Consider the following 26,562-nt stretch of genomic DNA (forward strand, 5'->3'; position numbering starts at 1 on the left):
TGGAAGCTTCAATATTGTGGACATTGTTGGAATTAGGGTTGCAAAGAAACGCACACAGCTTGGAGAAGACGAAGGAAGGTCAAGGCACACAATAGAGAGTGTGTTACTTAGTATGCAATGGAAAGATAGATAGCCCTAGAGTGATAGGCATATATACAATGCACGAGGGAAAGAACCTCCTAAAGAGGGAAAAAATGCCCCGGTGGTCCTAGTGTGTTCACACACATCACTACCACACGTATATGGTAATAAATCCCCCATGGAGTGATACGGTGAATAAGAGTTGGCACATGAGTAAAGGGAAGTGCCATGCCTCAGGACATGATCAGTCCACAAAGGTGAGTAAGCCCAAAGCTTTGCGGAAAGCTTCAAGCTTCTCACGAAACAATGCCTTTGTGAAAAGATTTGCAAAGTTGTCCTGTGTTCGCACATAAGCCAAGCTAATCTCTCCTGCTGAGAGCCTTTCCCTGACATAGTGGTAATGCACCTCAATGTGCTTTGTACGAGCATGAAAAACTGGGTTCCTCGCAACTGCCAATGCGCTCTGATTGTCAGTGTAGATAGCCATAAGGCAATGTCCTGTCCAACACCCAAATCAACCATAAGGCATCTGAGCCATACACACTCAACCATAGCTGTGAAGACTGCCTTATACTCAGCCTCACAACTCGAAGTGGCCACAGTAGGTTGCTTCTTGCTCAACCATGATATACATGAACTGCCAAACATGAAACAAAAACCACTTGTGGACACTCGCGTGTCAAAAAAACCAGCCCAATCTGAGTCCGAAAAAGCATTTAAGTCTGGCGGCAATGATCCCCCCTTGGGATAAAACAAGCGAACATGTAAAGCGCCACTAAGGTAGCAGAATATCCTCTTGACAGCCTGCCAATGCTTAGACCCTGGGCTATGCATAAATCTGTTGACCTGTGAGACTTCAAACTGAATATCTGGCCTCGTGTTGCATACATAAATGACGCAGCCAATAGTAGTTTGATAAAGAGTCACATTAGCAGGATCGCCAACATCATGTAGACTCAACTTCAAACCTGTTTCCATGGGAGTGGCAATAGGTTTGCAATCCTCAAGTCCAAACTTACATAGCAATGTCTCTATGTAACTTTTCTGACACAAGGCAATACCACCATCACACTGCTTAAACTGTATACCCAAGTAACGATGCAATAGCCCCAAATCTTTCATCTTGAAAGTAGCATTCAAATCAGCCTTAAAGTCAGCAATATGGCTCTCATTTGGTCTAGTGATCAGAAAATCGCCAACGTAAAGAACCACAATGAGAATTACATCTTCCTCACGCTTTACATACAATGTGCTTTCTGTTGGACTGTTACGAAAGCCTTGTTTAACCAAATGAGCGTCACCTTTCTCATACCAAGCACGAGGAGATTGCTTCAACCCATACAAAGCCTTCTTACATCTGCACACTTTGTCCTCTTGTTCTTTTATGACAAAACCGCGAGGTTGCGTTACATAAACTTCCTCAAATATGTCACCATTCAAGAAAGCAGTACCAATGTCTGATTGATGTACATCCCAACCAAAATGAGCTGCCAATGCACATAGAAAATGCACAGTAGTCATACGACGGGTGGGAACAAAAGTCTCTTGATAATCTATGCCTTTTTGCTGTGCATAACCCTTTGCAACAAGTCGAGCCTTATAAACTGTAACAAGACTTGATTTTGAGGTGTTTTAGTAATAAATTTTGTTTTCTAGGAAGTTTTTGTCATTTTAAAGTTAGTCCACTGTGTAGAAGGATGTGTGGATTGTTTTCGTCCGATAAATTTTTTTGATCCGAAAGGCACTTTCTGGGGCATTTTTGAAGGCGTTAACGTGGGATTTTGAAAAAGTGATGTATGAAGCGATTGAAGCCTGCGTTATAAGGAACAACTTTGGTTCTTTGAGTCTTTAGAGATTTTAATGTTTTGATGCTCGTTGAAGGCCATAGATTAAGAAAAAAGTTGGATTTGCTGTTTTTGCATCGTTTTTGTAGAAAATGCTGTTTTGCAGGTTGATTTTCAGCAAATCGGAGCAGGCTATGGAAATTTTCCATCACATAGCCGTCGAAGAGCGCAGCGAGGGCAACAAGATTGTATGAGACGGACTTGGGCTATTTTGTCTCCGTTTCGTAGGTATATTGGCGCGCAAGTCGAGTCGACCAAAATGCCAAAAATAGAAAAGCGGCTATTTTAAGAGGTCGCAGGCTTTTGGAGGAGAATAGAAGGATAGGTGGTGCGTTTTGGGGGGATTCAACAATCTCTCTTCTGCGAGTGCGAGTGCGAGTGCGAGTGCGAGTGAGACGCTGCATGCAAGCGAATTGAAGCTCGGGGGTGGTCGGGAGGTTCGAGCTCCGTACAACGGAGTGCGCCCATATATATTTTGCTCCTCTGTTGTATCAAACACTATCAATACAAAGATTTCTTCCTCTATTTTGCTGTCTATCTCTATTATTCGGTTCCCGTGACAATTGGTATCAGAGCAAGCGGTTGATTCTGGACATGGACGGATACGAGAAGAAGATAAAGGAGCAAGAATACCTGATTCGACGACTACGAGAGGATCTGGAAATTTCAAATCGGGAGCGTGCTGAGGCTCTGCGAGGAAAAGCAACACGAGACCCTGATATCTATGTGGAAATTAATGGTGAACAGGAAGACGGAAACCATGCTATTCCACCAGGAAACAATAATCAACGAGTGGGCGCTGGGGCACCGGGCGGTGGTGATGGTGGTGATGATGGAGATGATGATGATGGGAACGGTGGTGATGGACGTCGCGGTCGTCCACACGAAAGAGAGCGGAATGACGGCGAAGCGGAAACTAAGGAAAGGAGAGGACAAAGAAGGGAACGTGATGAAGAAGATGCAGATGAAGATTCTGAAAGGGCAGCTTTGCAACAAGTCTTCAAGAAGGCAAAGATTAACAAGTTTAATGGCATCGAGAAAACTAGTGAAGATCTCGAAGCATGGATTGAAGAGTTAGAAGATTATTTTGCATTGAAGAAGTTCTCTGAAGAGGCAAAAGCAAAGGTTGCAGTTGTTCATCTTCGACAAACCGCAAAGCTTTGGTGGAAAGAATACCTTAAACAGCGAACAAAGGTTACTCCAATCACTTGGGAGGAATTTAAAATGCAAGCGTATAAAAGGTACTGTTCTCCACACTATGAGATGGATAAAAAGATGGAGTTTTACAAGTTTCAGCAGCAACCTGAGGACGAGCCAAGTCTTACTGTACATGAGTATAAGGAGAAGTTTTTGCGACTTCACAAGTATGCACCGGAAGTAGAAGGAGAGGCGTTGACAAACAAATTTATCGAAGGACTGCGTAAAGATCTGTATTATCAAGTAAAGGGTGCAGGGGCTACCAATTTTTTGGATGCTATTGCAAAGGCCGAAAATTATGAGAAGAAGGTGAAGTATGAGAGCCGCAACCCTACTCCAAGCAGAATTATACCTACCGGCATAGAATGCAGAATAGGCCTTTTCAGACAAACACTGAGTTTCCCCGAAGGAATTTTACAAATAATCAGAGAAGACCACCCAATAATTTTTCAAATCAGGATCAGAATTTCAATCGAAATCAGAGTACAAATCAGAATGCTGTAAACAACCGCAATCAAAATTTGGGACAGAATGCTGTAAACAACCGCAATCAAAATTTGGGTCAAAATGATGCAAATCAGAATCAAAGAAGACGACAACCGCTGCGGTGGCAACATGATCCTGCTTTTCTAGAACGAGCAAGGAGATTTGGGTTATGTTTTCGTTGCGGTGAGCAAGGTCACAAGACGTTCGAATGCCCAAATAAGGAGATCGATCAGGCTGTTCTTGCACGAATGGAAGCCAATATGAATGCGATGGACACCACGATTGAGGAAGCGAGCGAGGAAGATAAGTGCTCTGAAATTCCTATGAAATGCATGACAACGTCTGTCCATCATTTAAGGGCATCCGTTATAAGAATTCGGGGTAAGATAGGAACTGAAATTGTGAATTTTTTCATTGATTTGGATAGTACGCATTGTTTTATGTCTAACAAGCTTGCGCAGACTTTGAAATTGAATTCTGATTCCCAGATTAGGAGACCTGTAGAATTGTCCAATGGGAAGAAACATTATACATAGGGTCATATTCAAAACTTACCTTTTTTGCTGAACAAAGAGAAACATTCGGGAGAATTTTATGTTATTAGCATGGGTGAACGGGATGTAATTTTGGGAATGGATTGGTTGGCTGCGAACCATGCATTGATTGATTGTGAGAGGGGTGAGTTGGTTTTTAAAAACAGAGATGGTCATGCGATTAAAGCTGAGGAGAGAAATACTAAATCCCTTCTGATTTCTGCCATGAAACTTTTGAGGGGGGTGAGACAAGGGTGTGAGACGTTTCTTGTGTTTGCCAACGAGATTAAAGAGGATTCTAGGAATAAACAGAAAGGGGAAAATCCAGAATTTGTAGAGGATCTCTTACAGGAATTTAAGGATGTGTTCCCAGACGATCTTCCTGGTATGCCTCCGCCTAGAGCGGTAGGCCACGCCATAGATCTATATCCAAGAGAAACACCTTATTCAAGGGCTCCATACAAGTTCAATATTGATGAGCTTAAAGAGCTCAAGATACAACTTGATGACCTTTTGAAAAAGGGTTTCATTAAACCTAGTGTATCTCCTTGGGGCAGTCCTGTGTTATTCCAAAAGAAAAAGGATGGTACATATAGGTTATGCATTGATTACAGGGGGTTAAACAAACAGACCATTAAGAACAAATATCCTCTTCCTCACATAGATGAATTGCTTAGCCATTTGAGTGGTGCCACAATATTTTCAAAGGTTGATCTTCGTTCTGGCTACCATCAAATCCGCATTAAGGTCGAGGACATTCCAAAGACTTCTTTTCGTACACGTTATGGACATTATGAATTTACAGTTCTTGCTTTTGGTTTGACTAATGCACCAGCAACTTTCATGTGCTTAATGAATAATATTTTTCACTCGTACCTTGATGACTTCATTCTGGTATTCTTGGATGATATTTTTGTGTATTCTAAGAATGAAGAAGATCATGCATTGCACTTAAAGAAAACATTTGAGGTTTTGCGTGAACATAAATTGTATGCCAAACCAAGTAAGTGTACTTTTGCAAAGGATCAGATTGTGTATTTGGGAAGAGTGATTTCTAAAGAGGGGATTCACATTGACCTTGACAAAGTTAAGACTATTGTGGAGTGGCCAACACCAAAGTCATTAAGGGATGTGAGAAGCTTTATGGGTCTAGCAGAATATGAGAGAGCACACATTAAAGATTTCTCTAAGATAGCAAGTCCTTTGACCGAATTGACCAAGAAAGACAAGGGTTTTGTGTGGACTTCTACCTCTGAGACTGCTTTTGAGACCTTGAAGGCTAAAATAGCAGAAAATTGTGTTTTGAAAGTTCCTGAGATGGGCAAACCATTTGTTGTGTCATGTGATGCTAGTGGTGAACAACTAGGGTGTGTTTTGACACAAGAAGGAAGAGTGGTTGCATATGAGTCTAGGAAATTAAGACGACATGAATTGAACTATGCAACACATGATCTAGAATTGCTTGCTGTTGTTCATGCATTGAAACATTGGCGTCATCTTTTGCTTGGTGTCAAATTTGAATTGCGTACTGATCATCAAAGTTTGAAGTATATTTTCACGCAGCCATTGTTAAACAACAGACAAAGGAGATGGATTGAATTGTTGGCTGAGTATGATTTTGACTTGAAGTATTTGTGTGGGAAAGAAAATAAAGTTGCAGATGCATTGAGTCGTAGGCCCATGTGTAATTTGTTGACTGTTGTGCGATCCAATTTGGTTGATGAGATACATGCCGAAGTTGAAAACGATTCTTTTTACATGCCTATTTTGCAATTCTTGCGTGAGAATATTGGTGAGATGTATGAGAACAGATATCACTTGTATAAGGGAAATTTGTATTATTATGACTGCTTGTGTATTCCTGCAAATTCTGCTTTTAAGAGTCAAATTCTGCATGAGTGTCATAACTCACCTTTTTCTGGTCATCCTGGATTGAGTAAGACATATGAAAAGATTAAAAGTTCATTCTTTTGGCCACGTATGAAATTGGATGTTAAGAATTATGTGCGTGAATGCTTTCAATGTCAACAAGTTAAAATTGAACATAAGAGGATGCCTGGTGACCTTCAACCCTTAGACATTCCTTTACAGAAGTGGGAGTCTATATCCATGGACTTTATTATTAGACTTCCTACTACTCGTGGAGGGTATGACTCGATCTTTGTGGTAGTAGATAGACTCACAAAACAGGCTCGCTTCTTTCCCGTGAAAATAACTGACACTGCTTTGACCATTACACGCTTGTTTGTGAAAGAGATATTTCGTTTGCATGGCATGCCCAAGAGCATAGTGTCTGACAGAGATTCTAAGTTCACTTCACATTTCTGGAGAGGGACTTTTGACTCTATAGGTACCCAGTTACGCATGTCTACTGCTTTTCATCCTCAAACCGATGGGGAAACGGAGAGAGTGAATCGTATTTTAGAAGATATGTTACGAATGTATGTCAATGAAAACCAATCTAATTGGAATGAATATTTGCCTTTGGTTGAATTTGCATACAACAGTTCATATCATTCATCTATTAGGATGACCCCGTTTGAAGCAATGTATGGCTATAACTGTCCCACACCTATAAATTTTCTTAGCTCAAGGAATAAGGTAGAATTGTCACGTGAGATGGTTGAAAAAATGGATAACGAGTTGGCCAAAATCAGGGGGAATATTAGAGAAGCCCAAAAGAGACATAAATTGTATTATGACAAGAAACATCGGGTTGTGGAGTATGAAACTGGGGATATGGTTTTCTTAAAAGTTATTCCCGAGAAGTCTCATTTAATTCTTGGGAAGGATAAGCGATTGTCTCCACGATTTGCTGGGCCATTTAAAATTTTGAAGCGCATTGGTTCATTAGCTTACAAATTGGAATTGCCTTCTCATGTCAAAGTGCATCCTGTATTTCATGTGAGTTTATTGTAAAAGTATGTTCCTAACGTGCACCATGTTTTACAGGACAACTCTAAGTTGAAAGATGACGGAACTTTGACAGTAGAACCAGATTTAGTGCTAGATAGGCGTGTCAAACATTTGAGAAATAGAGACATTGTGGAAGTTTTGGTTAAGTGGCAGAACTATCCAGTAGAGGATGCATCTTGGGTTGATCTTAGTGTTTTGCAAAGCGAATTTCCCTCCTTCCAACTCTGAGGAAAGAGTTAATTTTGAAAAGGGGAGATTGTAACAAGACTTGATTTTGAGGTGTTTTAGTAATAAATTTTGTTTTCTAGGAAGTTTTTGTCATTTTAAAGTTAGTCCACTGTGTAGAAGGATGTGTGGATTGTTTTCGTCCGATAAATTTTTTTGATCCGAAAGGCACTTTCTGGGGCATTTTTGAAGGCGTTAATGTGGGATTTTGAAAAAGTGATGTATGAAGCAATTGAAGCCTGCGTTATAAGGAACAACTTTGGTTCTTTGAGTCTTTAGAGATTTTGATGTTTTGATGCTCGTTGAAGACCAAAGATTAAGAAAAAAGTTGGATTTGCTGTTTTTGCATCGTTTTTGTAGAAAATGCTGTTTTGCAGGTTGATTTTCAGCAAATCGGAGCAGGCTATGGAAATTTTCCATCACATAGCCATCGAAGAGCGGAGCGAGGGCAACAAGATTGTATGAGACGGACTTGGGCGGTTTTGGCTCCGTTTGGGAGTTATGTTCAATTGAAGACAGCTGAAAAATTGTGGACTGATGTATGATTGAAGTTATGTCATATCGTTTGGGAGTTATGTTCAGTTGAAGAATAACCTCTACGGATCGCTTCGCGATCACGTTTTTTTTACCTTGTTCTCGCAGGTATATTGGCGCGCAAGTCGAGTCGACCAAAACGCCAAAAATAGAAAAGCGGCTATTTTAAGAGGTCGTAGGCTTTTGGAGGAGAATAGAAGGATGGGTGGTGCGTTTTGGGGGGATTCACCAATCTCTCTTCTGCGAGTGCGAGTGCGAGTGCGAGTGCCAGTGCGAGTGCCAGTGAGACACTGCATGCAAGCGAATTGAAGCTCGGGGGTGGTCGGGAGGTTCGAGCTCCGTACAACGGAGTGCGCCCATATATATTTTGCTCCTCTATTGTATCAAACACTATCAATACAAAGATTTCTTCCTCTGTTTTGCTGTCTATCTCTATTATTCGGTTCCCGTGACATAAACCCACTTCGTACCAATGGCCTTTTTGCCAGGAGGAAAATCACATAAAGTCCATGTGTCATTTTCTATAAGTGCATCATATTCTAATTGCATGGCAGCCATCCAATTTTCTGAATTATGTGCTTCATCAAAAGACAGAGGCTCCTCAACATCATGTAACCTAGACATAGGCAAAGCATAACAATCTGATGCATAAGATGCATGGCGAGAGCCTAAATGAGTACGACTAGACAAAGGTGCATCCAATTTACTGTCATGCAAAGTGTGCACCAGTCATTTTGGCATACCTCTAGCCTGATCATTTTCAGCCCTTTCCTCATCAAGTACATCATGAACATCTGCATCAGTAATAGGCTGATCTGTAACATTTTTAGAAACCCGCATAGGCTGTACATTTGCCTCATTGGAAATTACATTCGTATTTCCACCACTGAAAAGAGGCAACAAAGTGTCATAAATGTCCTGTGACCTTACATTACTGTCTCTAGTACATGACAGCAAGGGCTGAACAGAATTTTCCAAAAACACTACATCCCGTGAAACCAGAATACGCTTTATTTGCGGCTGATATAACCTGTAACCTTTGCTTTCAGCACTATAACCAACAAAATACATTTGATAGCCTTATCATCCAATTTTCTGCGTTGTGTTTGTGGCACCAAAGCATATGCCAAACAGTCAAAAACACGCATATGCTCAATAGAAGGCTTTCTATCATGCCATGCTTCATATGGAGTAATAGATTGCAAAGATTTCGTAGGACACCTATTAAGTACATAAGTGGCACACATGATGGCCTCAAGCCAAAAAGAATATGGCAAAGCTTGGCTTTTGACCATACATCGTGCCATTTCCGTTAGTGACCTGTTTTTCCTCTCAGCAACACCATTTTACTGAGGTGTATAAGGCACTGTACATTGGTGTTTTATCCCATGACTAGCCAGAAATGCATTAAATTCATGAGACATATACTCCCCCTGTCGATCGGAACGGAGGGTCCCCATAGTACATTTCGAGACATTTTCAACCATAGCCAGAAATTGTTAGAAGCACATAAAAACTTCGGACTTTGCTTTAAGCAGAAATACCCATGCATGCCTAGAGTAATCATCAATGAAAGTCATGAAGTAAAGGTAATTGCCCAAGGACGGAGTTTGCATGGGCCCACAAACATCACTATGCACAAGCTGTGTAATAGGACTAGTCTTTGAAGTTCTTAAAGTCGAAAAGAATGTAGCAGGACATATCTTTCGTTAGCACGATTTGAAAGATTGTTGAATAGTCTATTAAATAGAGCTTATACGAATGAGTTGAGATATTAAGAGAGAACATATATTCTTTTTTTTAAATAATACACTAAAGACGGATTTGATAAAGATTAATGAATAACAGATAGTCTGTCTATGAACAGTAAAATTGATATTTTTATTAATATCAATATTTTATATTTATGTATTTTAGCTTAAAATGCATGGGTAGGCTTAAAATAAGTTGTAAAAGTAGTGGAGAATCAAAAATAGAGGTTTTATGAGTCGCGAACTAAAAGTTGCGTTTTTAGTCAAATAGAGACTTTTTTCGCAATTCTGTCCATGCTACCTTGTAGACCAGACCTATTCCCGTCGTTTTGAGTACCTGGATTTCTCTGTTCTGAGTTTGTTTGTAGAAGTTATGATGAACACAAACAAAAGGCAGCAGCAGTGTAGTATACATAGGGACAGACAGACATACAACATCATACAGCTCTCCCTGCTATCAACCAAGAAGTGGATTGTTTCTTCATGGTAATTATGAAGGTATAAAATTATGTTTTTTTAGTTTGATTATCATGTTGAATTGGTTACACGAGTATGTTCTTTCGACTATTTTGTAGGCGATGCAGAAATCAGTTTGTGAAACCGGATCTGTGCAAAGTGTCATGATAAAAATCTAACCTTTACGGATCGATTAGCGATCACGTTCTTATATTATTCTCGCAGGTATACTTGGTGCAAAAATCGTGCAGGCTTTTCGAGGAAAAGAAGGATAAAAGCACGACGGGTGGTGCGTTTGGGAATCATTCACCGATCTCTTCTTCTGCGAGTGCGAGTGAGAGTGAGAGTGCGCGTGAGAGTGCGAGTGCGAGTGCGAGTGCGAGTGAGACGCTGCATGCAAGCGAACTGAAGCTCGAGGGTGGTCGGGAGGTTCGAGCTCCGTACAACAGAGTGCGCCCATATATTTTGCTCCTCTATTGTATCAAACACTATCAATACCAAGATTTCTTCCTCTGTTATGCTGTCTATCTCTATTATTCGGTTCCTGTGACAATTGGTATCAGAGCAAGCGGTTGATTCTGGACATGGAAGGATACGAGAGAAGGATGAAGGAGCAAGAAGACCTGATTCGGCGACTATGAGAAGATCTGAAAATTACAAATCGGGAGCGTGCTGAGGCTCTGCGGGGCAAAGCAGCACGAGAGCTTGATATCTATGTAGACCTTAATGGCCAACATGAAGGTGAAAACCATGCTAATCCACCTGGAAACAATAATCATCATGGCGGCACTGGGGTACCGCCAAAAGAAACGATGACGATATGGGAGAAGCGACAACCAAATCGTTCTTAACGAAGGCTAAGCTTAAAGAGTTTGATGGCATAAGAAAGATATGCGAAGATTTAGAAGCGTGGATTGAAGAACTCAAAGATTTGGATTATACTTTCAATATCGAGAACACGACCATGAGACTTTCGAATGCTCGAGCAAGGTGACCGATAAGACAATACGTACCAAGATGGCTCAATTGGAGATTTTTGGCGATGCGTACGATAAAGGTAAGTCATCTACCCCTTCTTTGTGATGTTTTATGTCTTTGATACGTCCTTTGAAAGCTTCTGTGAGATCGAATTTATGCGCAGAAGTTGAGATTAAAATTTGAATTTCTTAATTGATTTGGATAGTATTCATTGCTTCTTATCGTCTAAATTGATTGAGAAATTAAACTTGAAATTAAATCGAGAAGTTAAAAGACTTGTAGACTTAACCAGTGGTAATAATAGTTCCACGAAAGAGTTAGTAGAAAATTTGTTTTTTTTTCTTTGAAGAGTCGAAATCATAAAGATGATTTCTATAACATAAACATTGATATGCATGATGTTATCATTGGTATCAATTAGATCATTGAAAATCATGTTTTGATTGATTGTTAAGAAAGAAAAATATATCTTTAATCATTTGATGATGATAAGTCACACTCTTTGTGGAGAGAAAGAGATTCTAAATCTAGTTTTGGCAATGGAATTGATAAGGTGACTTAGATAAGAGTGTGAGACGTTGCTTGTGTTTGCTAATGAGATTAAACAGAATCTGGGGATAAACATAAAGAGACAAATCCAGAATTTATAGAGGATCTCTTACATGAAGTTAAGGATGTGTTCTGGATGATCTTCCTGGTATACCTCCGCCTAGAGCGGTAGACCATGCCATAGATCTATATCCAGGAGCGACACCTTATTCCAGATCTCCATACAGGTTCAATATTGATGAGCTTAAAGAGCTCAAGATACAGCTTGATGATCTTTTGAAAAATGGTTTCATTAAACCTAGTGTATCTCCTTGGGGTAGTCCTGTGTTATTCCAAAAGAAAAAGGATGGTACATATAGGTTATGCATCGACTATAGGGGATTAAACAAAAAGACCATTAAGAACAAATATCCTCTTCCTCACATAGATGAACTGCTTAGTCATTTGAGTGGTGCCACAATATTTTCAAATGTTGATCTTCGTTCTGGCTACCATCAAATCCGCATTAAGGTCGAGGACATTCCAAAGATTTCTTTTCGTACACGCTATGGACATTATGAATTTAGAGTTCTTGCTTTTGGTTTGACTAATGCACCAAAAACTTTCATGTGCTTAATGAATAATATTTTTCACCCGTATCTTGATGACTTCATTCTGGTATTCTTGGATAATATTTTTGTGTATTCTACGAATGAAGAAGATCATGCATTGCACTTAAAGAAAACATTTGAGGTTTTGCGTGAACATAAATTGTATGCCAAAGCAAGTAAGTATTCTTTAGCAAAGGATCAGATTGTGTATTTGGGAAGAGTGATTTCTAAAGAGTGGATTCACATTGATCTTGATAAAGTTAAGACTATGTTAGTAAGAGATGTAAGAAGCTTTATGGGTCTAGCACAATATGAGAGAGCACACATTAAAGATTTCTCTAAGATAGCAAGTCCTTTGACCGAACTGACCAAGAACGACAAGGGTTTTGTGTGGACTTCTAGCTGTGACACTGCTTTTGAGACTTTGAAGGCTAAAATAGCAGAAAATTACGTTTTAAAAGTTCCTAAGATGGGCAAACCATTTGTTGTGTCCTGTGACGCTAGTGGTTAACAATTAGGTTGTGTTTTGACACAAGAAGGAAGAGTGGTTGCATATGAGTTTAGGAAATTAAGACGACATGAATTGAACTATGCAACACATGATCTAGAATTACTTGCTGTTGTTCATGCATTGAAGCATTGGCGTCATCTCTTGCTTGGTGTAAAATTTGAATTGTGTACTGATCATCAAAACTTGAAGTATATTTTCACTCAACCATTGTTAAATAACAGACAAAGAAGATGGATTGAATTGCTGGCTGAGTATGAATTTGATTTGAAGTATTTGTGTGAAAAAGAAAATAAAGTTCCAGATGCATTGAGTCGTACGCCCATGGGTAATTTGTTGACTGTTGTGCGATCCAATTTGATTGATGATATGCATGCTGAAGTTGGAAATGATTCTTTTTATATATCTATTTTGAAATTCTTACGTGAGAATATTGGTGAGAGGTATGAGAACAGATATCACTTGTATAAGGAAAATCTGTATTATTATGACCGCTTGTGTATTCCTGCAAATTCTGCTTTTAAGAGTCAAATTCTGCATGAGTGTCATAATTCACCTTTTTCTGGTCATCCTGGATTGAATAAGACACATGAAAAGATTAAAAGTTCATTCTTTTTCCGCGTATGAAATTGGATGTTAAGAATTATGTGCGTGAATGCTTTCAATGTCAACAAGTTAAGATTGAACATAAGAGGATACTTGGTGACCTTCAACCCTTAGACATTCCTTTATAGAAGTGGGAGTGTATATCCATGGACTTTATCATTAGACTTCCTACTACTCGTGGAGGGTATGATTCGATCTTTCTGGTGGTAGATAGACTCACAAAACAGGCTCGCTTCTTTCCCGTGAAAATAACTGACACTGCTTTGACCATTACACGCTTGTTTGTGAAAGAGATATTTCGTTTGCATGGCATGCCCAAGAGCACAGTGTCTGACAGAGATTCTAAGTTCACTTCTCATTTCTAGAGAGCGACTTTTGACTCTATAGGTACCCAGTTACGCATGTTTATTGCTTTTCATCCTCAAACAGATGGGGAAACGGAGAAAGTGAATCGTATTCTAGAAGATATGTTACAAATGTATGTCAATGAAAACCAATCTAATTGGAATGAATATCTGCCTTTGGTGGTTGAATTTGCATATAACAGTTCATATCCTTCATCTATTAGGATGACTCCGTTTGAGGCAATGTATGGCTATAACTATCCTACACCTATTCATTTTCTTAATTCGAGGAATAAGGTAGAACTGTCACGTGAGATGCTTGAGAAAATGGATAGCGAGCTGGCCAAAATCAGGGGGAATATTAGAGAATCTCAAAAGAGACATAAACTGTATTATGACAAGAAACATCGTGTTGTGGAGTATGAAACTGGTGATATGGTTTTTTAAAGGTTATTCCTGAGAAGTCTCAATTGATTCTTGGAAATGATAGAAGATATTCTCCACGATTTGTTGGTCCATTTAAAATTTTGAAGCGCATTGGTTCATTAGCTTACAAATTGGAATTGCCTTCTCATGTTAAAGTGCATCATGTATTCTATGTGAGTTTATTGAAAAAGTATGTTCCTAATGTGCATCATGTTTTAGAGGACAACTCTAAGTTGAAAGATGACGGACCATTGACTATAGAACCAGACTTAGTACTAGATAGGCATTTTAAACATCTGAGAAATAGAGACATTGTGGAAATTTTGGTTAAGTGACAGAACTATCCAATAGAGGATGCATCATGGATTGATCTTAGTGTTTTGCAAAGAGAATTTTCCTCTCTTTAGACCAACTCTGAGGACAGAGTTAATTTTGATAAGGGGAGAATGTAATAGGACTAGTCTTTGAAGTTCTTAAAGCCGAAAAGAATGTAGCAGGACATATCTTTCGTTAGCACGATTTGAAAGATTGTTGAATAGTCTATTAAATAGAGCTTATACGAATGAGTTGAGATATTAAGAGAGAACATATATTCTTTTTTTTAAATAATACACTAAAGAAGGATTTGATAAAGATTAATGAATAACAGATAGTCTGTCTATGAACAGTAAAATTGAGATTTTTATTAATATCAATATTTTATATTTATGTATTTTAGCTTAAAATGCATGGGTAGGCTTAAAATAAGTTGCAAAAGTAGTGAGTCGCGAACTAAAAGTTGCGTTTTTAGTCAAATAGAGACGTTTTTTGCAATTCTGTCTACGCTACCTTGTAGACCAGACCTATTCCCGTCGTTTTGAAAACCTGGATTGCTCTGTTCTGAGTTCGTTTGTAGAAGTTATGATGAACACAAACAAAAGACAACAGTAGTGTAGTATACACAGAGACAGACAGACATACAACATCATACAGCTCTCCCTGCTATCAACCAAGAAGTGGATTGTTTCTTCATGGTAGAGTATTGCAATTGAGATTATGAAGGTATAAAATTATGTTTTTTTACTTTGATTATCATGTTGAATTGGTTGCACGAGTATGTTCTTTTGACTATTTTGTAGGCGATGCAGAAATCAGTTTGTGAAACCGGATCTGTGCAAAGTGTCATGATAAAAATTTAACCTTTACGGATCGCTTAGCGATCACGTTCTCATATTATTCTCGCAGGTATACTTGGTGCAAAAATCGTGCAGGCTTTTCGAGGAAAAGAAGGATAAAAGCACGACGGGTGGTGCGTTTGGGAATCATTCACCGATCTCTTCTTCTGCGAGTGCGAGTGAGAGTGAGAGTGTGAGTGCGAGTGAGAGTGCGAGTGCGAGTGCGAGTGAGACGCTGCATGCAAGCGAACTGAAGCTCGCGGGTGGTCGGGAGGTTCGAGCTCCGTACAACGGAGTGCGCCCATATATTTTGCTCCTCTGTTGTATCAAACACTATCAATACCAAGATTTCTTCCTCTGTTTTGCTGTCTATCTCTAATATTCGGTTCTCGTGACAAGCTGCAACCTACATGTGGCCCGAACTGAGCCATCCTTTGGAAACTTAGAACGCTGTATCTTACCCAAAATACAGCCTTCACAAACATGTTTGACAGGTGCTTCAAGAGGCATCAAAGAAGCAACCATATCAGATTTTTGCAAACGCAGCAAACTAGCAAAATTCAGATGACCAAAACGTGTATGCCAAAGTTTTGCATTTGATATAGCCCTTGAATCTGCAACAGCATTGGCAAAATTTTTTCCACACTTGTCATACAAAGTAAGCTTATACAGCCCACGACACAAAAGGCCAGATGAAACAATTTCATCACCAAAATTGAGATCATGAATTGTACATCTGTCATCCACAAATTTGACTTCAAGTCCGAGTCTAGCAAGTGCGGATACAGATAAAAGATTCTTCTTGATCCCAGGTATATAAAGTGCATCAACAAGTGTGAAGGAACTGCCATTTGCAGCAGTAAGCACAATCTTTTCAACTCCCTGAACCAGATAAGAGGCATTGCTGGCACAAGTGACTAAATTCCCATGAGGGATAGACTCGAGAGAGGTAAAAAATTCACGATGTGAGGTAATGTGCTTTCTAGCACCACTATCAAAATACCACACATGTGAATATGCAGCAAACAAGCATGCATCATGGAGAGGGATTGTAAGTGCACTATGCGCTAAAAGCCCATTCTACATCAACATCAGCATTAGAGTCTCCTTTCACAGAAGACTTGACAATGGCTACATTTGTAGTGGAACCAGCATTTGCATTGGAACCACCCTCTTTCTTCTTAGTCTCTTTGGGCTTCAACTTAGGACACAACTTGATCAAGTGATCATTAGCTTTACAATAATGGCAACGCATCTTCTTTTTGCACTTATCACCAGAATTTCCAGAAGAATTGCTGCCAGCAGAAGCATTAGGAACAAAAGTTTTGCCACTCGCAGCAGAACCATAAGAAGTGGCCGCATTGCTGTTACCACCCTTTCTTTGAGAAGCAATAAAAGCCTGTTTAACTGCACGCTACCTAGTTCTGTTTTTTTTGGAAAGTGATTCTTGCAACAGCAATGTGCATAATGCATCAAACTTGACAACTTCAGGATTTCCTTGGGTCATCAGTCTCCAAGTACTAGCAAAAGTCTGGTAGCAATCTGGTCAGGCATCAAGAACAGTCTGCACAAGGGAACTGTCTGCAATGACTTCACCTGCAAAAAAAGTTTCTCATTGATATCCTTGACACCAGCAAGGAAAGTGTCCATATCATCTTCCTCATGCATAATCTTTGACTCCAACTCTTTACACAGCAAAGCAATTTTAGCCTCATTGCGACTTGCATAAAGACCAGCCAAAATATCCCAAGCTTGTTTTGTAGATTTTAGTGAACGAATGTGAGGAACAATGGTGCGCTTCACAGACAATGCAATCAATGCATGAGCCTACGCATCCTTTACATCCCAACGAGATTGTTCTGCCGTAGGCAAAACAACTCTAATAGCAGCAATCCTTGCAGCAAGACCTGGAACATCCTCAACATCGCCTGCATCCTCAGAACCAGGACGTACGTCAATGCCGTGCACAATGTTCCAGACGCCCTTTGACACAAGAACATGTTGCATCATCATAGGGTAGTTGTCCCCATCCAACTTGTCCTTAGCAGCAAACATCTTGAACACATTTGTGTTGTTGTCAGCCATGGTGAATGCTGCACCTAATGTGAAAACTACCCAAAAATAGGAGAAACGGAGTGGAAACAACACGTGCTATATAGCACAAACTGTAGAAGACTATGAGGCACTTGTTATGCAGAAAATGGCACTTACAAAAATTCTGCACAAAATGACAAAATAGCTTGTGCAGTATTGCATGTAGTGGAAACGAAGGCCGAAATGAGCCCGAATCAAAAATTGAAAATCTAGGTCAAAATATTTGTCGACCTACGAACGCTCACCAAACCTCACTGTAATTAGAGAAAGTGAGCAGGCGTGTGCTAGAGCAGCTGGCGAGTAAGCCCGGGAGGATGCAACCTGCTCTGATACCAATTGTTGGAATTAGGGTTGCAGAGAAACGCACACAGCTTGGAGAAGACAATAGAGAGTGTGTTACTTAGTATGCAATGGATAGATAGCCCTAGAGTGATGGGCGTATCTCCAATGCACTGGGGAAAAAACCTCCTAAAGAGGGAAAAAATGCTCCGGTGGTCCTAGTGTGTTCACACATATCACTACCACACGTATATGGTAACAGACATACGTTGTCGATACATGTTCAACACACGTTGTCTCTTCAAAATAAACTTCACCATCTTCCTTGGATTATCTACAATGATTTTGAACCAATCAATGTCATCTTTATTATACCAATCTTGCAACACAAGATTCAAGCTAGGAAAGCGCTCCTCCAAGAGACAACCTGCTGCTCTACAATTTTTGGCATTGTCCATTATCACTTGTACTACATTCTGACACCAACTTTATGAATTATTTCTGTGATTATATCGGCTATATAGCTCCCTGAATTTATCTCACCTGAGATGTCAACCGATTTAATGAAGCACTTCCTTCGAGGACTGAATATCATAACATTGATTAGTGGCCTGCGTTTGACATTTGACCATCCATCAGTCACTATAGTGCATCATGTTTGATCAATTGATTTCAAGATCAATCTGTCAACTTCTTTTTTGGTGTCACTGAAGCATTTATCCAAGAAGTTTGTCCGCATTTGATGATATGATGGAGGGGAAAAGCCAGCCCTATACTCACCAATCTTCTTCCATGCATGCTTCCATGACTATCGTGTGACCATCAACATAGAACTGCATGTAAAATAGATAGCTTGTGCAAGAGCAGATTGTGCCTCTTCAAGAGCAATTGATCGAAAGTTTTGCTCTAGACTTACTTGCCTTGTTCTATGCATTTCAACCCTAAACTCGGGCGATCCATCTTGATTGCTAGCTCTTTGTGTGTGTGTGTGTGTGTGTGTGTGTGTGTGTGTGTGTGTGTGTGTGTGTGTGTGTGTGTGTGTGTGTGTGTGTGTGTGTGTGTGTGTGTTGGTCGGCATGGAGGGTGCACCACTATTTTGTCCGCCTTGAGTTGAGGCAGCACTACCTTGGTGCTCTCAAGCATGACAGCTTGGAGTTGATATTCTAGGTCGCCTTGTATTGGCTACACCTCCTAAAAACTCTCTGAAGCGTTTCATGGCACTCTCATTCCCTACACCATTACATCTACCTCCATTAGACCTATTAGTTGTTCCATTCCCTGATCCAAGGAAGTGTTCCCTAATACGAGGTGCACCTCCTGATTTTTCTTTGCCACATAATTTGCAATGTCAATCTATAAATGATCTTACATTGTTGGAAAATTACCACTTAGGCCCTGGCACCTTACCACCAACGGCCTTGCTCTTCCCTTTATTGGGACCTCCATTGTTTGATACTTCACCACCAATCGATGGGCGACTAGAAGTAGCTGCATTGATGTTCTGAGAGCAAGCATTGGCATCCATGACAAGTTTACAAGCCACCTATACATTCATACAATCATAAAAATAATAAGTTTTTAAAAAATAAAATAATTTGAACAATTGTACAATAAAGTAAAATAATATACATATCAACATAAAGAAAAAAACGAGCCCTTGCAACCACCTATACCTTCCGCAAGGATGCTCCCTACCCAAACCTGTTTTCAGGCGGATAGACACCCAAGGGAGGTAACTATATGTAACAAACAATACGTAGGTGTAGTGATAAGGAGTGCTCCATTCCAACCATAAAAATGAGCCCCAAGCACTTGCAGCACCTATACCCTCCACAAGGTTGATTCCTAACCAAACCTGTTTCCAGGTGGATAGACACCCAAGGGAGGTAACTGTAACAAACAATACATAGGTTTAGTGATAAGGAGCACTCCATTCCAACCATAGAAATGAGCCCCAAGCACTTGCACCACCTATACCCTCCGCAAGGAAGCTCCCTACCCAAACATGTTTCCAGGCGGATAGACACCCAAGGGAAAGTCAATCATAGCAATTTGTGTTGTTAAAAAACATAGGAATCAAAGCTACTTGAATGAAAACCAAGACCTCAAATAAGCCAACAAGTGTGCAAAAAAAAAGGACACAAGTATGAGACATTGTTTATATAGCCACCTCCATAAATGGAGGGCAAGAGGGGGATATAGCCGATCCCGCCAAGTATGATGGCTCGCCTATCGGGCCCCATTGGGCCAACCGAAAATACTGCCGGGCTAACAAGAAAGGCAAGTTCCAACAAGTGCTTGTGAATTTGATGTTATTAACACTCTCAGGGAGTGTTAATAACATGAGCTATTACCACTTTGCACTTCAATGAAGACGTGAATGAAATCCCTAGTGACCGATGCACTTTCACGACGACCAAAAGTTAATGCGGTGTCTATAGCAACTCACAATGATCTATCTTCTATGATAGATGAGTATGCTATTGACTCTGACTTTAAAGATGTAATGTCATCCCTTGCTTTGGGGAAGAAAGAGGAACCATTCACCTTGCAGGATGGTTATCTTCTCCATGGAAATAGGCTATGTGTTACCCACTCCCTTCGTTTGAAAAAGTCATGTATGAATCCCATACTCCTCCCTATGCGGGGCATAGAGGAAATCTACCTACTCTTCAAGGGGTGGAGACATAATTCTATTGGCCTACCATGAAAGTGGACATACAAGAGTATGTTTCAAAAGTTGTGGTATGCCAAAAGACTAAGTATGATAGAGGGAAGAAACCTGGATTACTCCAGTCATTGCCAATCCCTAATTCACCATGGGAGAGTATATCCATCAATTATCCAAGTCTATCCATGGGAATACAAGAATATGGAAAATAATCAACAGGTTTAGCAAGCAAGCACACTTTATTCCTATCAAAAAGACTATTAAGGCACACCAAATGGCAACCCTCTTCATACCTCATATTTTCAAACACCATTGATTACCAACGTCCATCGTGTCAGATAGAGATCCTAGAATGACCAGTAATTTCTAGAAAGGTCTCTTTGAAAATCTAGGTACAAGGTTGAATTTCTCTTTGGCCTATCACCCACAAACGATTGGCAAAAGTGAGATAGTCAATCTTACGATATTCAATCTACTGAAGACTTATCTACTCACAATGGGAGAAGTACTTACCCCTTGTAGAGTATGCGTACAATAATACTGTCCATACAACTATAGAAAAAGCACCGTTTGAGATCGTAGAGGGAATACCTAGAAGTCCCTTACTACTTAAAGTACATGGGAAGATCTTCGTTGCTACTAATGAGTATAGTCGTGACCTACAAGAATCTTTTCAAAAGGTTAAGGAGGCTATATTCATGTCTCAACAAAAGGCAAAAATCTGTTTTGCTGACAAGCACAGAAGGGCATTTACATTCAAAGAAAATGGCAGGGTCTTACTTAAGTTTCCCAAGGCTCGATTGAGGCAAACGATGGGTGAAAATCCTATGGGCCATCAAAAGTATTATGCTAAACTAGCAAAAAGATATTATGGTCCTTTTCAAATTTTGAAGCCAATCAATGATATGGCTTGTCAGCTCAAGTTTCCCAACCATTGGCTCATACACAATGCTTTTCATGTGAGCCTAAGTAAGCCCTACAAAGAAGAGCCACCAAGAGAACCAATTATTGAAGACCCTCCAAAAATTTAAGACCAAGAAGAGGTGCTACAACCCGAAGCTATCCTTTGGCATGAAGACAAGGTACTACGACACGGTAAGATTATCCGACAATATATTAGTAATTTCAAAAATTATCCTTTTGAAGATGCTAGATGGATGCAAGGAATACAGCTTAAGGATAGTATGAACCTTGTCAATGCTTACAATGCTACCCTAGACTAAGAAAATGTAAATGCTTTCTAAATGAACAATGTTTTTGTCTTATAAGACTAATCATCTTTTGTGCACTAATTTAAATAGTAGGCATGATTAGAATCATGTTTGTGATGACGAAGTCACTCAAACACCAAGTAGAATTCTTCACTCTACTTTGGGAGTATGATATGGACTAAAGAGCATACATGCTTGCGGAAGCTACGTCTCCCAAGCACTAGTCATCCATTTTGTAATGATGTCATAGGGTGAAAAGGGATCCTCTACATGGTAAGAAACATAAACTAATGACTAAAACTTTATCTCTTCTACCTGATAGTCGAGGACGACTATAATTTCAAGAGAGAGGCAATGTCATAAAATCTAACATCTAACCAACCCAAATTATTTCTCATGTTAAACTGATTATTTAATGCGGGAGAATAAACGAAAACAAGGGTTTGAATATAGACATGTGCTTATGGATCTGTCTCAACACGGTGCCAAGGTTAAAGGGGTCCAAATGAGAGATGGTTTGTTAAAGACCATGCTACCTAATGGAGCTTAAAGAACTTAGGGTTAGCTTCATTAAAGACCTCCAAAAGGTAGTGTTAAAAAGTCCTTTGACCTTTTGCAAGCATGAGGTGCTTGTCATGCTTGCTAACTAAGGTGCTTAAGGTGTTTGTGGGAACCTTTTCCAAGCTTGAGGTGCTTCTTATGCTTAAATGAATAAGGTTCTTGAAGTTGTCAATTCAAACATGATCTCTCAAGAGGCATAAATGATTCTCATGCCTAAATGACTAAGGTGTTTAAAGTGTTCAATTCAAATTTGATATCTTAAGAAGTATAAAAAACACATGTCAAGATCCTCCCCATGTGGCCCCTCGTGATGTGCTTTAATTCTATTGGATAGGCTTTAAAGGGGTCCAATGAGAATTTAGATGCATAAAAATAAATAAATTAAGTTCTTTCTCTCAAAGAGGAAAAAGAGGACACATGTCCAAATGATATAATCAAAATAATACGAGAGAGAGAGAGAGGGTTGGACCAAGTATGAGAGGGGGTATACTCTCCCACACACACACACTCTCTCTCTCTCTCTCTTTGATTGTGTGAAGTGTAAAGTGCAAGAGCTCCATCTCCTTTTCCAAGCTTGTTGAGAAGTTGAGAGCCTACACCAACGCTCTTGGCTATGGAATGCAAATCCAACTAAGAGCCATGCTCCAATGCTTAATCTTGAGATCTTCTTCATCTTCATTACTATGCTATTATGCTATGTTGAGCAAGAAGAGTGATGATAAGTGAGGAACTATTTCTTTCTCCTATGAATGATTCTTATTCCTCTTCCCTACCCTCATTTCCCACTAGCTCTCTCCAGGTGTTTGAGGCCTTGGGACTAAGGCTTGTGATATTTAATGCTTTTTGCAAAGTTTACGTTATGCTCATGATGCATATGAAGCTTTCCATCTTTATTGCAGCACCTAGGTCACAAGGAACACAAAGATTGTATTGTACCAAGTCTCTCTTGATGGGAGAATCTATAATACAAACGTCTTTTGGAGGGGGGACCGGCTCCAAGGATATCAAATCCTCAACTATTGTCATGTCCTCTAATACTCTCCCTTGCAAAAGTATTGTTCATACCAAGTTAATTAAGTACTATGTTTATGTTTCTACCATAATTTAGGTTCACCCTCTATGTTCTCAAAGTGATCTCACAAAAATGCTCACTCTAATTCTCTTGATTCTGCTTTCTCAAAGTTCATAGGCCATTTCCATTACAATATGAGGAGTCAAAACTTAACTCCAAAAATTCATAAACTGCTCAAAACAACCACTGGGCATCCACTGCTCAAAACCACTACTGTGTGACTGTCAACTCAGCGTCAAAAGCATAAAAAATCTCCCAGATACATATCCTTTGGCAAGGGTACCATAAGAGGGGAACTCCAGCTACCTTATCACTGAAGGTATCTCAACATTCGAGAATACCCCAGCTCAAAGAAAACCTCACGCTATCGAACCACCAAAGGGGAATGTAGACACAAAGGGACTAGCCACAGTCTCAAAAAGGGCTCTTCCAATCCAAGTCTCAAAAACAACCGGGAAAACTGCCAAAATAGCCAAAAATGGCTCCACATGTAGTACAATAGGCAATGTCCCCGTAACTCAACGTACATGAGTGGTTGCGCTCAAACAAGCGCCAAGAACTGTTGCATCCAGTAAAAGTGATCCTTGTAGGGATCTCTTCTCTCAAAAGAGCTCAATAGCACTATGGTGTGCTAAAGCAAACATGCATCTGTCCACAGAGAAACCGATGTCAAAATGACTGTCAACTCACCTGAAAGGCACTATGTCTATATGTGTCTGGAAACTTGAAGAATATGTGTGTAAACAGGCTCAAAATCCCCCTGTAACTTGCATGTCGGTGTAGATATGCGCCAATTCCCATCGTCGGATGAAAATGCGCTAGTCGAATAGCCGCGGAAGGTGCTCGGAGTCGAAAAAGGATCATAGAGCACAATCAATATGATTGGTGTCGATACTGAGTAGCACTCCTCTATGGTAGAGGCACCTTACACTCCATGTCGCAAGCACAACTATCCATGAGAAAACGGTTTTCCACGAGAACGCATGTGTTGGAGTCGGATGTTGAAAATCCGCCACGTAATGTGCAAGAACAATGTTGTGGTCATTGAGATTGGTGTTGAAACCGATGTACCGTGCTGTCAAAAAGATGTTGGAAACTAAGTCGATGTAGAAGCACTTACCGAGAGGCAATCCGCTCTCGTCGATGTTTGAGATGTGGTGTGGGTGTCGGAGCCAGATCTCTCTCTCTCTCTCTCTCTCTCTCTCTCTCTCTCTCTCTCTCTCTCTCTCTCAATGCCTGAGAGTGGTGTTGATGTCGAGAAATGTGGTGTTGATGTCCGAAAATGTCACGGGAACCGAATAATAGAGATCGATAGCAAAAGATAGAGAAAGAGATCTTTGTATTGATGAATCTTTGTAGAGTTTTGATACAACAGAGGAGCAAAATATATGGGCGCACTCCGTTGTACGGAGCTCGAACCTCCCGACCACCCCCGAGCTTCAGTTCGCTTGCATGCAGCGTCTCACTCGCACTCGCACTCGCACTCTCACTCTCACTCCCACTCGCACTCGCACTCGCACTCGCAGAAGAAGAGATCGGTGAATGATCCCCAAACGCACCACCCGTCGTGCTTTTATCCTTCTTTTCCTCGAAAAGCCTGCACGATTTTCGTACCAAGTATGACTGCGAAAATAATATAAGAACGTGATCGCTAAGCGATCCGTAAAGGTTAGATTTCTATCATGACACTTTGCACAGATCGTGTTTCACACATTGATTTCTGTGTCGCCTACAAAATAGCCAAAAGAACATACTCGTGCAACCAATTCAACATGATGATCAAAGTAAAAAACATAATTATATACCTTCATAATCTCAATTGCCATACTCTACCATGAAGAAACAATCCACTTCTTGGTTGATAGCAGGGAGAACTGTATGATGTTGTAGGTCTGTCTGTCCCTGTGTACATTACACTGCTGCTGTTTTCCATTTGTTTTCATCATAACTTTTACAAACAAACTCAGAACAGAGCGATCCAGGTACTCAAAACGACGGGAATAGGTCTGGTCTACAAGGCAGCGCGAACAGAATTGCAAAAAACGTCTCTGTTTGGCTAAAAACGCAACTTTTAGGTTGCGACTCATAAAACCTCTATTTTTGGGTATCCACTACTTTTACAACTTATTTTAAGCCTACCCATGCATTTTAAGCTAAAACACATAAATATAAAACATTGATATTAATAAAAATCTCAATTTTACTGTTCATAGACAGACTATCTGTTATTCATTAATCTTTATCAAATCCGTCTTTAGTGTATTATTAAAAAAAAAGAATATATTTTCTCTCTTAATATTTCAACTCATTCGTATAAGCTCTATTTAATAGACTATTCAACAATCTTTCAAATCGTGCTAACGAAAGATATGCCCTGCTACATTCTTTTCGACTTTAAGAACTTCAAATATTAGTCCTATTACAGAAAAACCCTGTTCGCTCTTTCTCTCACTCGCTCGGTCTCTCTCGCTAGCTCGTTTTCTCTCTCTCACTACTCTCTGGCTCTCAATCTTTCATAGCTCGGGGTCGGATGGTTGAGAGATGGGTGTGTGTGAGTGGGCAATCGGGGAGTGGGGGGTGATGGTCGAGGGTCGGGGTGGGAATAAGCCCTTGCACACAAAGTGTGTGAACTTGAGATTATAAAGAACAAATGGAATTCCTTATCACTGGTCAAAAATTGAAGAAATTGACAAGCTCTAATGATTATGATTGGGTGTATATGATTAGGCTTGCCTATTTTGCATTAAAGAAAACTTTGTCTCTTCGTCTACACCTTTCCCAGTTCAACTCTCAAATACCAGTTTAGAGGAGAGATACTAACTTCTGCCAAGCTCCTACGATAAGTAAGTGGACCAGATTAAAAAACACAGATTATGAGCGATAGCCCCTATCTTTACGATTGCACTGTAAACTTCAGTCGAGTTGGGCGTTTTTAACTTAAAGGTGTTAGATGCTTGTGTAGTAAACCTGTGGGACCTAAGTCAGAATCGATCACCCTCTGTAGAGAGGGTGCAGTCCAGAAAACGAATTAAACAAGGTCGAGCGATAGCTCCCTATTACTTACTAGAGCAGTTGAGTGAGACATGGTTATAAACATGTTACTGACCACTGTCAGAGATACTCCTATTGCAATAAAGACAATTGTGTGGGTTGAACATGACGTTTCTTGTGTAATTTAAAACGAAATGTCAATATCCAGGGGCTGCACCCCCGGGGAATTCACTAGTAGTACTAAGAAAACGTCACTTGCGTGCACCAAAACTGCCATTTTACCTCCTATATACGGTACCCTCTTTTGTAAAATCGACCTTTTTGGCCTCATAAACCCCACTATTGTACACTCACGTGAAACCATACGGTAATCCTTAGTGAAGACCCCGGGGCTGCACCCTCTGCCTATTCTAGTTAACAGATATGTGTGTAACAACAACTAGGACAAATAAGTCAAGGATATGTAAGCCATGCTCCACGAGACATGCATACGATGGCTATAATC

Source organism: Adiantum capillus-veneris, chromosome 20 (genome assembly GCF_014529385.1).
Source record: "Adiantum capillus-veneris isolate H3 chromosome 20, ASM1452938v2, whole genome shotgun sequence".
Taxonomy (NCBI): Eukaryota; Viridiplantae; Streptophyta; class Polypodiopsida; order Polypodiales; family Pteridaceae; genus Adiantum; species Adiantum capillus-veneris.